General features: G+C 50.4%; 1 long non-coding RNA gene across 1 annotated transcript; it reads right to left on the reverse strand.

The window, feature by feature from the left end:
* Positions 1 to 14,010: 14,010 nt before the first annotated feature.
* LOC148182706 (uncharacterized) lies at positions 14,011 to 14,795 on the reverse strand. Its single transcript, XR_015774351.1, has 2 exons — positions 14,668 to 14,795; positions 14,011 to 14,511 (listed from the first exon to the last, which is right to left on the reverse strand). It is a non-coding gene; the product is annotated as an uncharacterized LOC148182706 (long non-coding RNA).
* Between the last annotated feature and the right edge of the window lie 377 nt (positions 14,796 to 15,172).

A 15,172-nucleotide genomic window follows, 5' to 3' on the forward strand; every position in this document is an offset into this window, starting at 1 on the left:
GCAGTTAAAGGATGGCATCCTTGGGGTAAGGACTGAGTCAGGCTAGGTGAGTCCAGACCATGCACCAACCTCTATGGATTATAAACCAATTATTTATTCATTTACCCCACCCAGAACTGGGCAGAAATACCTGAAGATGAGCAATAACTGAGCTCATCTCCCACTGCATTCCACTGAGCTCTGGCACAAAGTTGCTCAAGGAGAAGGCTCTGTTCTACTGCACCAAGGGCAGAAGAGGGATGTTTTAGCAGGAAATCAAATTTAAGAAGCAGGATAATTTTTTTTTTTTAAAATAAAAATATAGGAGAAGTGAAAATCCAGTGTTCTTGTGTCACCCATTGCTGGTGACATTTCAGAGTGAGGGTAAAACCAGGGGAAAACACCCATGGAAGGAGAACTCAGCCTCTCTTGGGAAGCCTCACAAAACAGCACTGAGGTGGAAACAGATCCAAGACATTAAATACTCACTGAATTCCCAGTTTATCAGGCTTCCAGCATCCCCCCTCTCAAATAGATTAGAAAATCCTATCACATCAATTTAAAATCTGTCAGACTTTTCTCCCCTCTCTGGCACAGCCAGGTTTATCAGTGTTTGGGGTATCAGCACCACCAGAATTTGCACAGGACCCACCCCCCATGTCAAAACCACCACGGACTGCTGTGACCTGGGGTATTTATGCAAACCAGGAGGCACGGCAGGATTTCACAGCAGGAGGACAAATTCATTTTGTAAAAGGTATTTATATAGTTCAATAGGTGTGTGCAGTGCTTTAGAGGTATAAAACATGAGATCCTTGCCCTGAGGGGCTTATAATCTAATAACATATACTAGGTAAATTAAAACATACATCACGATGGCGATGAATGCCCAGCCCAGCCGAGACAGGAGGGCATTTGAGCCATATGACAAGGCAGAACTCAATTTTCATTTTAGATTTGTAGTTTGCCTTTAAACAGCCGGCGTTCCCTAACCCCCAAGCGAGGGAGAAATTTATCAGCATTACATCTGGGGGGAGGGAGTGCTGCAACACGGGATCATTTATTAATTGTTATTTATTATCTGTTAAACAAGGACAGTGTGTGCAGCAGTAGCATTCCTTTTTCTGGATTAATTGTTGCCGTGTAATTCCTAGGTTTTATATTTTTAGCAGCCCTGTTCTAACCTAACCCACTGAAAAGGGGGGAAAATGGAACAGGCACTCACACAATTAATGTAATGAGAGTAATTAATTTGAAAATAATACCCAGGGGGTGGGAGGGTTAAGGCTTTCTTTTTAAAGAAATAAAAGTCGAACCAAAGCTCCCACGTCCCTCAGGACTCGGTGCTACACTGACTGCACTCGTTATGTTCGCATTTGAATACTCATTGGAGCACATTTCTCATGCTGTTATTTCACCACTTCCTCAGCCTTGCATAATAGATGCAGTCATTGCCACTAAAGAGCCGGCGTTTACCCGCAGAGGTGAGGAAGGAGACCAGAAGGCAGGCAGGGGGCAGAAATAAAGCTCTCCACACCAGCTCTCTCCTCGGGGCTGGCTCACTCCCCGCAAAGGGAAAATAAATAAAATCAGAAGCAAAGCACCAAAACACCGAGCAATCAGTGGCTGGGGTCCCTTTTCTCCCGGCAGCTGCTGGAGCTTGGCACTCTCCATCCCTCCTCTTCCTCCTGCACATCGCCCCAGCAGCTCTGCAGCTGCCAGGACCTGCCTAACTCACTCAGGGATGTGTTTGAGTCCATTTTATGCGGCCACTTCTTGCTCCAAAGTCAGGGAAACACAACCCAGAGGTAACCAGGGACAATGTCCAAGCGGCTCCGCAGTCCCAAGGCCAGCACGGGGTTCATCCCAAACGGGGCTGTCTCGAGGTGGTGAAGGCATGGAGAAAACCTCACAACGAATCTTCCTGCTCCCTCCAGGGCCACAGAGCCTCTCTGGGATGCTGTGCCCATCCTAAAGAAGCTTAGAGAGGCTTTTATTTCTTGTACATCTGCAACAGGTAGCACCCAGGTTTACGGGAGAGGCTGGGAACGTGCGTTGGGTGACGGTGACAAGAAATTTCACGATGTTGGTGGCATCTCTGCCTTCCTCTCAGGACTCACCACAAACCCTGGCTTAGCTCTGAGGTGCTGCCTTCAGCCAGAGCCTCTCAAATGAATCCTCAGCTCACTGCTGGAACGGGCAAAGACCCCTACAAAAAGCTCTGGTTCGCAGTTTTCTATCACTGCACATTTGCAAAAGGGAATTCAGGACTGAAACCCTTCCCTTGTCATTTCTGACAGGTTTTCAGGAATAAAGAGGGGCAGGACTGGTGCTTGTCTGTGAGCTGCATTTCTGTGCCCTCCTCAAAATACCTCAAGCAGAGAAGGACAAAACCCAACATGACAAAGAGTAACTCCCCACAGACCAGAAATTCAAACTTTCCAGAGGTCATATGAACCTCCAATTAATTCAAGTTTTGCTCGAAACTTAAAATTTGGCAAAGACACAATTCTTGGTCCCAATCATGACAAAGCACAGTCTCATCCAAAGCAGACCTGATTTTAACTAATGTTTGAAATCATTATTTAGTGATTGTGCACTGAGTTAGGTCATATAATAAAGCAAAATTCCCTGAAGGCTTTGCTGGATGTGAGCACTTCCACAGCAAAAAAAAAACCCACATTTTCATGGAATCTACAGAAATCACATTGGTCACGCAGGCTTGGTAGAATGGAGAAGGATTTCTATCTTCATTTGGAGCAGCTGGTGGAGGACAGTTTGGGGGGTGTGTGGACCTGGAGGTGTCTCCAAGGAGCTGGGTTTCCTCTGATTTGTATCTTGATGACTGAGCAAAGAATTACAGTGGCATAGAAGATGTTCCAGAATGGAAATTTCAGCTTTCTTGCCACCTCCACCAGGGATTTCATGTGGGGTTTCCAACAAGCTGCTGGATCACGTTGGATCTGATTTTTTAGCTACTAGAATATTGGCATTTCTCTGAATTGGAGGGGAAGGGAATGAATAGAACATGATGGGGAATAAAAGTTTCCAAACAGAAGAAGCAGCAACACCCGAGGACTTTATGAAGTCAGCAGAAAACTCCACCTCCCACACGACTCAGGAACCTGTGTGTGGCATGATGCAGAGCCACAGTGGTTTGGTCAATGGGTGTTTGCTTTTTATTCACTTAATTCCACAGGGAATTGTAAAGTCTGCCACAGCCCCGTCCTCATCATCACATTGGGAAGGGGCGACCGGCAGCTGTCTGCTTTTTAATAAAAACCTCTTCAAGCAAAGTTAAAATCACAACATAGCAGTGGGAGGGAGGTAGGAACAAGCAGCTGAGGAGGCTGCTCGTGCCCCTCAGTCCCTGCCCTGGGTGGGATACCCACTGCAGGAGGGCACCTGAGCTTTTGCTGCCTCCATTTGGGGTGCCAGAAACCTCCAGGGGCTCCTCTCTGCCCTTGCCCGTGGCTGGGGATGGCCCGTGGGCACCGGGAGGACGCCTCATCCCGATGTTCTGCAGGGGCAAAGGTGGAGCAGGCAAAGGATGCTGAGCCCAGCGAGGATCCCCACCGGGGTGGGGACACAGCACTTTGGCACGGCCGTTCCACCATCCCTTTCTTTAGCAGCTCGCTGCTGCGTTTTGTTCGGGGGTTTAACTTTTTTCTTTCTTTCTTTTTCTTTTTTTTTTCCTTTTTTTTTTTTTCCCCCTCCGGTGTTCGTTAGCAGAAGTGACATTTCTGCGGACGGGCAGGCGATGACGGCAGCTAATGGCTCCCGGGCCCTCTCTCCGGTTTCCTTAGCAACTGCGGGAAGGGAAAACAGAACCTGTCAGATGGAAAATGTCAATTATAGCGGATGCGGAGGGGAGAGATGCTGCGAGCAGAGGAGGCGTGCGGCGGCGGGGGGAGCGGGGCTGCGGCGGGGAGGGGGTGCCCGGCAGCGCCCGGCCGGCAGCAGCAGAGTGACAATGCTCGGCTGCAGACAGGGATGGGATGCAGGGATGGGATGGAGGGATGAGGACGAAGAGCTGGGGATGCAGGGCTGGGGATGCAGGGATGGGGATGCAGGGCTGGGGATGCAGGGCTGTGCTGCTTCACCTGCAATTTTATCAGACACAACCCACCCCCGTGGCCCAGTGGCTGAGTGACCCCCCCCAGCTGCAGCAGGGCGCCCTGAGGTAGAGCCGAAAGCAGAGGGAAGGATATAAATCAGATGAACTAATAAATAAATAAGAGGGAGGAATAAATAAAGGCGCGGGCGAGCTACGCCCGCATTCCGCCGGTGGATCCTCATCCCCTCGGTGCATGCGGGGCGGATCGGTGCTGAAGGAGAAGTCATCTGCTAAAACGACGGGGAAGGAGCCGCTGACGCAGTGTTAATATTAATCAAAGCGAGCCGTCCCCTGCGCTGCCAGCGAGACAAAAGCAGGCGGTGCCGGCAGCCCGGGCTGGGCAGCGCTGCCCGGGAGGGGATGCCCGGCCTGGGAAGGCGCTGCCAGAGGGATGAGGCTGCCCAGGGCTGCACACCCACCCTGCTGCTGCTGTTGCTGCTGCTGGCATCAAGCACGGGGACGTGGCACGGTGCTATGCTGCCAGCAGAAACTGCGACAGGAAGCTGGAAGGAGGCTGAGGATGAAATCCGGGCTCTCCTCTGCAGTGAAAGCCGGGGTGGCACAAAGTGAGCCCAGCCCCATCATCTCAGCAGCACCAGCAGCGCTGGGAGCGGGAGCCTCAGCACATCTCAGCACCTCTGCACCTCCCAGCACCATTCGGGTGCTTCCTCTTTATGCAGCTTCCCCTCTCCGCCTTGACAGCTACTCCAAAGCGCACCTGGTTTTAGAACTGAGAGGTAAAAAGCCAAAGCAGCAGCGACCCCAGCATCTCTGCGGGAATCCTGGCGCTCCCAGGCAGCCCCTGCACAGCAGCAGCTCCTGCTGCAGCACTAAGCGCACCCTAAGGACAGCGGGGTTGTTGTTCGGTCACCTTGAGCTGACCCCTCCCTGCCCGTTCAAAGCCTTCTGAGCGGGGAGAGTGCTAAATCAGCCTTTACTCTCTTTTAACCACCACCCAGGCCTCCTTGTCATGCTGTGACAGGGGGGATTCGGACTTTCCTTGTCTTGACTGACATTGATATCCTGCCAGGACGGAGCCAGCCGGCGGCTCCTGCACCATGAATGCTAAAGCAAGTGGAATAAAAGAGGAGAAGAGTTACCTTGGGAAAGTGGTCACCTGCAGCTGGCTGAAAGAATGAGTTTTATTCTGGTTTATTCTATATATTTTTTTTTTTGTTGTTTACTTGGAGAGGTCAGGAAGCCTGCGGCTCAGGAGCAATGCTTTTTCTTGCCTTAATAAACAAGAGCCTCACCTTGCTGGTCACTTAACCCGCTCCATTTCCGAGATCTCCCTGTAACAGAGAGCACTTGCCCATCTCTGCAAAGCCCTACAATGTCCTGAGGTGAAAGGAAATGCCAGACCCTGCTTGGTTTTCCTCATCCCTTGCCCTGAGTGATCTGTGAATGGGAAACGCAGCAGATGTGAGGCACAAACCACCCTGAGCTGGTGCTCTCCTGAGTCTCATCCTGACTCTGAAACCCAAGAACCCATCTGGACCCTGGTTTGCAGAACTGGCCCTCTTACCCTCCAAAGACCCAGCACCAAGATCCATCACCTCCCTTCTCTGTCTCTGAGCACAAAACCATTCCAGAGCTGACAATTTTTTAAAGCTCAGCATGACAAGGTGGTTTCACCTCTATTCCCTCTGTTCCTGACTCTTTCCTGCACTTTCTAAGTGTTTAATTGCAACAACAGGCTCCTGTAGGCTGAAATAATCACCCCACAAGAGCTGTACAACTGAGGAGAGGGAGAATCTTTGCTGGAGCCAGGGCAGCTCCAGGAGCTGTCACTCAGGTTCACTTCTCCTGCACTTTCCCTTCTCACGCTCATGGGTTATTTTTACATTTTCTCTTATGTAACCAGGTCAGGGTTTGCTCTGGTTTCCACTTTGTCTGAAGCCAAAGGGAAAAAACCCACTATGGGTTCAAGTGATGGACTTCCAAGTGATTGCTTTTCAAAGTGTCACCCTGGGTCTTTGCCATGGCACCTGAGTGGGAATAGCTCCAGCCTCTGGGGAGTCCTGGGGAATAACCAGCACACTGTGAGCAGGACAGCAAAATAACTCCAAACTGGGTCCAAAACAGCTTTAACCAGTCTCTAGTTACACCATTCCTGTGAATACTGAGTGTCTGACCCTCCTGTGCCTTCCCCAAAACCATGCATGAACCAAATCTCCCTGGCTGTGTTACAATCACAGCTCTCCCAAGCCCCTCGGTCAGGTTGGGCACTCCCAGTGCCTCTTCTGCCCATCCCAGCACAGGATGAGCCTGGAAAAGCCATCCCAAACATTCCATACAGGAGCAGGGCTCACAGCCCAGGCCAAAGGCATGTTTGCACCCCAAGGAGATTTCCCAGCCTGGCAAATCATGTTGCAGCTTCCCACAATGGCATTTCCAAAAGATTTTCTTTGAAAAACTTGGTGCAGTCGATAAATCTTAAAGCAGCAACACTCATCCCATCCATCCATCCATCCATCCATCCATCCATCCATCCATCCATCCATCCATCCATCCATCCATCCATCCACCTTCTCCTCCCCATTTCACACAGCTCCCTGGGCCGGTGTGGGACCCCTGGTGCTGCAGGGCTGTAAATATCAATTGTTCTAACCCCCTTAGAGCCTAATAGGCTCAGCAATATCTCCTGAGGAAAGGGCCTGACCCCGCTCGTCAGCAGTCATGACATGGAACAGCTATAGCATGTTCAGGGTATGCAAAAGGCTTAAATGCACATTTAATGGTTGTCAGGCAGAAGTTCCTATTAATACAAAGACAGTCACATCCCAGGGCTATGGAAAAAGAGCTGAAAAGCACAGAAGAAAAATGAATTTATTTCAATGGATGTTGGCGTGATCAAGAAACGACTCAAACAGCTAAAGCTGCTCTGCTCCTGACATGCTGAGAGATTGAAACTTGGATAATTAGTACAAAAGTTTCCCTGCCCATGTGACTCAGATCTTCCATTATTGACATTTGAGTTCATTATCATTTATGCATTTTCTTTATTTGTGTTTTGCCCAGGAAAAAGCAGCGCAACTCAGGCAGATAATTTGTTGTTGCTTTGCATATCTGCTTTCCAGCATTAAATTTTTATATCTTCTCCATCAAAACCAACTGAACTATCAGTCCTCTCAGCACCCTAATACTATAATACAAATAACTGCAACCTCCTCCCACAAAAGATTAACCCTTCACTACGTCCATAACTCCCCTTTTCCATAAATTTAAAATGAATAATCTGAAAATATTTACCACCACTTCAAGACTTGGGTAGAAATCTCCCTCATTCCATTGTCTAAAACATGAATTTTAGGCAAAGCCAAAGCTGACATCATTTTCTAGATCCAAACTACTTTGTCCAGGAGGGGCAGTTTGTCCTCTCCTGCCATGGTAAGGACAGACCTTTTGTAAAGCTTTGTAATGCCCCAGTTTGCCTCTCCTTGCAGGCTGTACAATGCTGCTAATCTCAAAATTGATAAATTACCAACACGAAGGCAGAGCAAAACCTTCTGCACGGACATGAGAAATTATTTCCATGTCACGCGGAATTTCCTTTTCCCCACCCTTTCTTTCTCTTTTGTGTTGTCATCTTCATTGGAACAACCTTCCCAAGACTTGGAAAGGTCAGTGGCCTCGTGTTTGGGCCACAGGATTAGAGGTGACTGTTGAAAGCCATAATTGAGCCTGGGCAGCTCGGGAGGTTCCAGCCTGCCCCAGGTTCAGGCAGCCCCGGCCCTTTGAAGGATCTAAAAGGTGTTCATGGAGGGAACAATGCTGGAACTTCAAAAAGCTGCAGGCGGGCTCAAAAGGTAATTAATAGAGACTAATTGGTCTCAAGGCCCTGGACAGTGGCTGTGTGGGCAGTCCACAGTGCTGGCACTTTTCCTTTGTCCTGCCAGGAATCCCGCTCAGCTCCTCTGCTCCAGGGAGAGAAGAGGAAGGGACAGCGGGGACAGGAGAGACAGTGGGGACAGGAGATACAGTGGGGACAGGAGAGACAGTGGGGACAGGAGATACAGGAGAGACAGTGGGGACAGGAGGGACAGGCAGGGACAGGAGGGACAGGCAGGGACAGGCAGGGACAGAAAGGGACAGGAGGGACATGTGGACAGTGGGGGCAGTGGGGACAGCGAGGACAGCAGGGACAGGCAGGGACAGGCAGAGAACAGAAGGGACAGGAGGGACAGGCAGGGACAGGAAGGACAGGCAGAGAGAAGCAGGGACAGGCAGGGACAGGCAGAGAACAGAAGGAACAGGCAGAGAACAGGCAGGGACAGGCAGGGACAGGCAGGACAGGCAGAGAGAAGCAGGGACAGGCAGGGACAGGAGGGACAGGCAGGGACAGGCAGGGACAAACAGACTTTGTCACTGCAGTTGGTGCTGGTGACAAAAGGCCAGAAATGTGCACGGGTCCTTAGTGAGGAGCCTTTGCTCTCAGCCAAAACGCAATGCTGATGCAAAAAAACCCAACCCCAACCCAATTTGATTTGGAGTGTCCTGATCAAATCCCACCACCACCCTTGGGAAGAGCTGGTGGGCCCAGCTGGGGTTCCCCAGTGCCTGCCCCTGCCAGCAGGAGGTACAGCCTCTCTTTGTTTTTCACTGAGTGCAGGAACAGTTTTTAAAAGTCTGTTAGGAATAAATTTGGCTGATTTCAATGTTAATTGCATGGTTTTGTCCCTGTAAGTGTTCAAGGCTGGGTCAAACAGGACTTGGAGAAACCTGGTCCAGTGAAAGATGTCCCTGCCCATGGCAGGTGGGGGTTGGAAGTGGATGGGCTTTAAAATCCCTTCCATCCCGAAACATTCTACGATTCCAGTGCTGCAAAGTGGACATGTTGTGTTCCCCACCCCAGTAATTTCTGCTGTGTTAAGGTCCATCTCTGGCAGGAGCAGGCAGGGACCCTGCCCAGAGCAGCATCTCCCAGCTGGGCTCTGCAAGCTCTCAGATGGTGACCCGAGACCAAACTGTGAAGAACAAACAGAGATTCACAAGCCAGGTATGGACTTTCTCATGCTTGAGGCTCAGGAGCAAATAAAGCAAAGGGAAACCACAACAACAAACCAGTGCTGTGGTTTAGCCTGATATTGGTTTCAGCAGAGGAAAATCCTTGCAGCAACACAGCTCAGACTGACTGACACCAGGGGTTTTGCTGGATGGGCATTAGGTGAAGGAAGATGGGAAGCATCCACCTCCAAAATTTGGTTTTTAATGTCCCTGAGAACAAGGTAGTAGCTGACTTCAGTGGAAGAAGTCTGCAAAAAAAGATCCATTATTTCCTTTTGTGCACTGGTCAGTGGGTCCTTCTCACCAGCCAAATGTGGGAAAGGGGAGAGGAAGAAAAGAAGATTTCCACGTGTGGCTGAAGCTGCCCCTTCCCTCACTCAACCCATCAGCAGAGAAGTGAACAGAAGAGAACACAGCCTGAGGAATGCCCCCCTGAAAGCAGGCAGTACAATCGGGTAGATTTCCCTTCATTTTTTTAATTATCCCTTTCTCCACAGTGCCCAGCCCTCCCTCCTTTCTCATCACACTCTCCACTACACCCTGTCTACTTAGCAGAATAAATGGCTGCCCTGCCAGCACCGAGGGATGGAACTGCTGCTCGCTTTGCTAATGGGCTCTCCTCACCACACGGCAGCCAAGGGGTTAAACAGATCCTGGCAGCTCCAGGAGCTGAGCCCAACAAAGGTTGGGTACAGACAGAGCAGTGAGGATGTCTCCAGCCTGGACAGCTTTCTTGGCAGTGACTTTGGTGCCCTGGGCCACCCACAAGGTACTTGAAGGGCCAAAGCATGTCCTGGTGTTTGCTCTCCGAATTCTCACCCTTGGAATAAAAGCAGGACACAAATACTCCTTGTATGTCTGACACTTCTTACCACTGAGTGAAACACTGGGGTGAACAGCTCCTGAAACCAGAGCTGCAGTACATCCCTGGCTTCCTGGGATGGGGAGGAGACACCTCTGGCTGGAAAAGCAGGGAAAAGCAGGGAAAAGCAGGGAAAAGCAGGGAAAAGCAGGGAGTTTCCCCAGATGCAGCAGATGTGAGTGGGACACAGTGGGGTGCAGGGAAAATCTGCTCTGCCCTGGGGCTCTGGTGCCTGCAAGCTCTGCCCCAGTGCCTGCTCCTGCTCTGCACCCAGACTGTGGGAGAAAGAACCCTCAGCAGCCTCTGGGTGCACACATCTGTCCAGCCTGAACAAGGGAGGCCGTGACAGCTGGGCAAAATTAAAACAGAACCTGTGGAGAGTGTTTCTGGGTTATATCTGTAATGATGACAATGTGCCCTCCTCCACTGAGCACTCCCTCCCTGTCCATTCCAGGGATTTCCTACCTATCCCTGTCTTTCCACATTTCCTTATAAAGCACAGCTGCTCGCTGTAACACTTCCACTTTGTTTTTATTTTTATTTTTCTATGACTGCAACATGCCTCAGATAGATTTTCTGGAAGCCAGACTACCCTAATTTGTCTGTTGGAGTGACAGTTTTGGGAAGCAGTGTCTGACAGCAAGGATGCTGTCAGGGGGCTGGACTGGGGGTGTCCTCTTCCCAACCATGGCTCTGCCCAGCTGGGTGACCCTGGGCAGAGCTCTGCTACCCCCTATATCAGCCTACAAGGTGAGAATGATAAACTCTGTGAGTGTGTAGTGAGACTGAATTAAAGTGGGAAAGTACTTCAAGCTCCTCAGCACAAGCAGTTTTATATAAAAATCTTGATAATAACAAGCTGGTTACAGCATGAAGGAGTCTGGAGGAGGGACAGTGACACATAGCAGTGGCAGGATGGCTTAGAGAGCTCCTGGGGACCACCCACATCCCAGCCCGGCTTCACCATGGATCCATCCCCTGGTGACACCTGAGCTCCTCATGTTGCTGCAAAAACCTTCCCTTCCCTTCCCTTCCCTTCCCTTCCCTTCCCTTCCCTTCCCTTCCCTTCCCTTCCCTTCCCTTCCCTTCCCTTCCCTTCCCTTCCCTTCCCTTCCCTTCCCTTCCCTTCCCTTCCCTTCCCTTCCCTTCCCTTCCCTTCCCTTCCCTTCCCTTCCCTTCCCTTCCCTTCCCTTCCCTTCCCTTCCTTCCCTTCCCTTCCCTTCCCTTCCCTTCCCTTCCCTTCCCTTCCCTTCCCTTCCCTTTCCCTTCCCTTCCCTTCCCTTCCCTTCCCTTCCCTTCCCTTCCCTTCCTTCCCTTCCCCTTCCCTTCCCTTCCTTCCCTTCCCTTCCCGCACCTTCCCTTCCCTTCCCTTCCCTTCCCTTCCCTTCCCTTCCCTTCCCTTCCCTTCCCTTCCCTTCCCTTCCCCTGTTCTCCAAGCAGCACTGTGGGAGTAAAAAAGACCTGGAGGCAGCTGGAAACATTTCCTTGTTGCTCCTGCGGTCTGTGAGGTCTCTTGTCCTTTGTTTTGATGACAAAAATTTCCTCCTGGGGCGTGGGGCTGCAATCCTCCTGCACGGGGAGGGGCTGGCCCGTGCCCTGGTGTCATCTCCAGGGGCTGCAGGCACGGAGGGGCAGGGATGGCACCCCATGCCCAGCCCCAGTGTGCCCCAGGATGAGCCCCAGGATGAGCCCCAGGATGAGCCCCAGGATGAGCCCCAGGATGAGCCTCAGCTCTGCTCTGTCCCAGTCTCCAGCAGCACAATAATCCCAAGGTCCTCGATTACAGATGTTCCGTATCTGTGTTCTTCTCCTGTATCCTTAAGATAAACATGTCCTTCACTGTAGTCACCTACTCCATCATACACTCCTATCAAATGAGCCTTGCTAGCTCGTAAATTACTGTGCAAACCATTCCAAACAATAAAGGCAATTTTACTTACTGAACCATTAAATTTACATACTTAAATTAGACTCAACCAGACGTTGAGAGGGGACGTCTTGCGGCCAGACAAACAATGAATTTAGGGAAAGAGCTGCCGTGTACTTCCCCACCTCTCACATGAAATTAATGAGGTGCTTCAATTTAATCATCATTAAAATTACATCTTTATTTAGTTACTTAGCAGAGTTTGACTCGCTGCGTGGCGTGGAACATGAGGCAATGCCTGTGACATCAACCCTTCCACAGAGGGAGGCAGGGGGGAGCCCCATCTCCCCAAAATGCCTTTACACCCCCTGCAGCCAGAGGAGGCATGCCTGCCACATCCCAAACCATTCTCCAGGGCTTGTCATTCAGGTTGGACAACGAGGGAAGAGAAACAGCATGATAGAGTAAATTGAGAAAATCAGGATTAGTTTAGGATGGGTTTGAGGCAGGTGAACACAGCCACGTTATTCTTTAGACAACACCAACAAACAGGAAGCTCTTGAAGCATAATCAGCCTCAAGTTCAGTGCCTGCCTTCGTCAGGAGAAACTCCTCAGCAAAGCAAAGGTTGGGAACAAAGGCACAGGGAAATGGAGACAAAGACAAGGCTCCTGCTCTCGTGAGCACATGCAATTTGTTTTGCACTTGCTCCCACACAATTGACTCATCTCAGGATGCTCGCAGGCAGCTGCAGGGGAGGCAGGAGCTGAGGGCTCAGGACAGGGTGGGCAGCACTTGGGGCAGTCACAGGTGCTGCAGACCAAGCCTGGTTGTCACCTTGCCCTGTTTGTCCCAGGGGTGCAGCACTCAGCCCTGGGCTGTCCTGAGAGAGGTGAGAGCTCACAGCCCTGCTCAGGGAGGGCTCCTACAGCCACAGGCACTCACTTTGTCACCAGACACTCAGCAAGAAGTGACAGGGATCTCTGGGCACAGCAGCAAAGCCTTTTAGGCTCTTTGGGGTCAAAGGAATGATCAGTTGGGGGGGACAGGCTGCATTTGGGAAGATTCAGCTCCTGGGGACCTGCTGCCTCTGCAATCCTGAAGAGTCACGTAAAAAAGCAGAATAAAGGGATTACAGAGCCCTGTGGAAGTGCTGTAAAGGAAACCAGTCCCCACTGTACTGGCCACAACACATGCATGCAGTAAGAGATGGAAAGCTTTCGAAGCAGGAGCCCAGAGACAAAGGTTGTTGTTCTCCCAAGGTCACTCAGGATGTCAGAGGCTTGCTGAGGTCTTCCTCAAATCCACCAATGGGCTACAACAGCACAGACCTTTTTGTTACTTGAAAATATTGTCATCCCAAGAGACTGATTCTCTGTTCCCCACTTGGGCCCTGAGCTCAGTGATCTCAGTGACCTCACTCTGGTTTGGTGCTGATGAGAACGAGCAAGATTAGACCTTGCTGAGTTCCCCCTGAAGACACGAAACACTGGGAATCCCCATGGGTACCCACAGCTCTGCGTGGATGCAGTGTGCCCACACTATTTCCATCTGAAAGTCTTTGCTTCTCTTTGACTCATTTGATCACTCTTGCTCCAGCAGCAAAGGGAGATGGGTTCCCAACAAGTCCATTCTGTGGATAATGCTAACTGGGGGATGGCAGGAACTGATTTGTTCGGGCTGCAAACACTGACTGTGTATCCAGCTGCTCTCTGAGAGCTCTGTTTTCCCTCTGATCCCTGCACAAGTCCTGCACTGGCAGATGTTATGTGCCACCCTGCACCATAGTGAGCAGCTAGAGCAGCTCAGTCCCAAAACCCACAGCTCAGGCAGGGTGTGAGGGGCTTTGTTTGGCATCCCTTTGGGGTAGCACCTTCCCTCAGGAAGGATAAATATCAGTTATGTACAGCAGGAAGCAGCACTCACACCTGAAAGCTTGCTGCATTAAAAAAAAAAAATAGAAAATAAAAAAATAAGCCCACAAAAGAGTAAACATCAAACTGCCAACTGCTTTTTACCTTCTGTAAATCAAAATACACTCTGGAAGTAAAACCTCCCAAATTACAGCAGGCGAGATGAAGCATTAACCCGCCAAGAGTGGGGATGGCAGTGGCAGGGATGCACAGGCTGGAGCCAGAGCTACAGTTTGTCTACATTAAAAATGCAACATCAGCAGAGGTGTCTGAAAGAGTCATTTATCAACTCCTGGATTAGAGAGACACCTTAAAGTAAGTGCACCATTTATACGCACATATGCACAAATTGTCTGCCGGGGAGGGAGAGCAGAGCTGCTCTCTTTGTGCCTTGGAAAGTTCTCTCCAGTCCTCTGGGTAAATGTAGGGCCACAATGACATTAGGCATGGAAAATAGGAACCTTGCTCATGGTAACAGGGGGTACAATTCATGTGAGCAGCCGGGATGGAATGTAATCTAATGCTGCAATTTCAGAGAAACAATATAGAGTCGCTCACATACATCATGATTAATGGCTGGATACCATAGTGTGAAAACCATTTAAAAAGTGGCATTTTTGTCACTGACAATGTTACACATATAGTAAAGGTCATACATGATAAGAGCATTATCCATATTTCTTCTGCAAACATGCTTAACCTTGTAGAGCACAATTCCCTGGAAGATTGGTGATCCATCTCCAGCTGCAAACTGCGCTCTTCAGAACCTGAGAAGGCCAATTTTACATTTATATCATTCCCATCCACACACACACGGGCTCTGTGAAGCCTGCATGAGCCTTTCCAAGCAGAGAGGGATGGAAATGTTTCACAGCAGCACCTGCTCAGGGCTCTCCTCCCTCCACCTTGTCTCCTGCTCTCACCTCACACAAGAGCTGATGCTGGGCCCTTGCTGAAGCCATGCTGGAAACATTTTCCTGTAAATCCCTTCTCCAAAGTCTATTTGAGGAGTCCCTTTGGCACCCTCTGACCCCAGGGAGGTGCCAGCAGTGGGTCCACACTCCCAGAGGGGTTGTTCCTGCTTGTTTCTGCTTGTTCCTGCTTGTTCCTGCTACCTGGCAGTGCTCAAGAGGAAAGGAGCAGCTGCTGGCCAGCTGTGTCTGCAGGGAAATCTCATCCCATTCAAGGATGACCACCTGGGAGGAAATCTGACATGAATCCACAGACCACACATTTACCTCTTTGAGAGCTGCATTTCAAACACACAGATTCTGCCAAAGGGTTGGCTCAGCCCATGGAAGAGAGTGGGATTCACCAGGTGAATCATTTTGGGTAGAAGCCAGCTTGACTCAGCCCCCACACGTTGTATGGAGCCCACAGGGCTTGTCAGAATTGTTACAGCTCCCCCAGACTCAACAAAACCCCTGG

Source organism: Pseudopodoces humilis, chromosome 21 (assembly GCF_049639895.1).
Source record: "Pseudopodoces humilis isolate 2021_Gansu_Grassland_sample_001 chromosome 21, ASM4963989v1, whole genome shotgun sequence".
Lineage (NCBI taxonomy): Eukaryota > Metazoa > Chordata > Aves > Passeriformes > Paridae > Pseudopodoces > Pseudopodoces humilis.